The sequence below is a fragment of the Canis aureus genome, chromosome 9 (assembly GCF_053574225.1).
Source record: "Canis aureus isolate CA01 chromosome 9, VMU_Caureus_v.1.0, whole genome shotgun sequence".
NCBI classification, from domain to species: Eukaryota; Metazoa; Chordata; class Mammalia; order Carnivora; family Canidae; genus Canis; species Canis aureus.
The window spans coordinates 67073878-67075489 of NC_135619.1; the positions used below are offsets into that span (position 1 = coordinate 67073878).

The 1612-nt window shown below is 43.6% G+C and overlaps 1 non-coding gene across 1 annotated transcript; it reads left to right on the top strand.

The window, feature by feature from the left end:
- The first annotated feature begins 241 nt into the window (after positions 1-241).
- On the top strand, positions 242-348 carry LOC144321372 (U6 spliceosomal RNA). The gene has a single exon (XR_013387040.1). It is a non-coding gene; the product is annotated as a U6 spliceosomal RNA (small nuclear RNA).
- The last annotated feature ends 1264 nt before the right edge of the window (positions 349-1612 follow it).

Genomic DNA, 1612 nt, shown 5'->3' on the forward strand with positions numbered 1-1612 from the left:
GATAAAGGAAGGTTGAGGATTTGTTCCAGACTGAGGAAACCTGGGACACATGACAAGTAAATGCAGTATGAAATGCCATTTTGCATCCTGGATCAGGGGAAAGTTGCTCTGAAGGACGTTATTGGGGAGATTTGAATATGGAATACATATTAGATATTTGTATTGTCAAAATGTTAACTTTCCCGAATTTCATGAACTATTACATAAGAGAATGGACTTGTTCTTAAGAAATGTATCCTGAGTGCTTGCTTCGGCAGCATATATATCAAAATTAGAACGATGTAGAGAAGATGAGCATGGGCCCTGCATGGGGATGATACGCAGATTCATGAAGCTTTCCATATTTTTAGGATTTCTTTACAACCATGCCTCAGAGATACTGGAGGTTTGGTTCCAGACTATCACAATAAAGTGAATATTGCAGTAAAATGAATCAAATGAAAGAAATATATATATACTGAGGGGTGCCTGGGTGGCTCAGTCAGCTAAGCATCCAACTCTTGATTTCAGCTCAGGGTCATGGGATCAAGTCCCTTGTTGGGTTCAGTGCTGGGCATGGAGCCTATTTAAGATTTTCTCTCTTGGGACACCTGAGTGGCTCAGTGGTTGAGTATCTGCCTTCGGCTCAGGGAATGATTCCAGGGTCCTGGGATCGAGTCCCACATTGGGCTCCCTGCATGGAGCCTGCTTCTCCCTCTGCCTGTCTCTGCTTCTCTCTCTCTCTCTTTCATGAGTAAATAAATAAAATCTAAAAAAAAAAAATTTGCTCTCTCCTCCCTCTGCCCCTCTGCCCTGTCCACTCTGTCTCTCTCCCTCTCTCAAAAATAACTAACTAAATAAATATAATAAGTCTTTTAAAAAAGAGAGAGAGAGAGAACTATATCCTGAAAGAGTCAAAAGTAAAAGGTCACAATATCTGCAACTTACAAATGCTTCATCAAAATAATGACAGTAGGTGAGAAAATGCTATAAACTCAGGTTTTGCTATGTACTGTTCTCCACCGTGTATTACTGAGTCTGTCATCCACATGTGGGTACATATCCCTGTGAACAAAACTAGGGACAAGCTACGGCATGCCCGCTTTGAAGGCTTTCTATGGATAATTTTGCCTAGAACAATTTTTGCCCCGTGTTCTGACTTTAGAACCCATTCACCATGGAGGAGGCATCTCCAGGGAAAAAATTGTTCACAGCAGTCAGCTAAAAAGCAAGGCAATGGCCCTGAGGTTGACTGAATCAGTGGAAGAAAGAACCCCAGGGGGGCAGGGGGTGGGCCAAAGAACGGAGTTGTAGGCTGATAGTCTCCTGTGTACATTATTGGCAATGTTTTTGTTTTTTTTTTTAAATTATTTATTCGTGAGAGACACAGAGAGAGAGGCAGAGACACAGGCAGAGGGGGAAGCAGGCTCCCTGTGGGGAGCCTGATGCAGGACTCAATCCCAGGACCCTGGGATCACGACCAGATGCTCAACCACTGAGCCACCCAGGCGCCCCTTTTATTGGCGATGTTAAAGATGAAGGCTTTTGCATTTGAATCCCCAGAATGCAGCAGCTGAGAGCTGAGACTGGTGCCGTCCAATAAAAACATAACGTGAGCCACAGTGCAATTTCC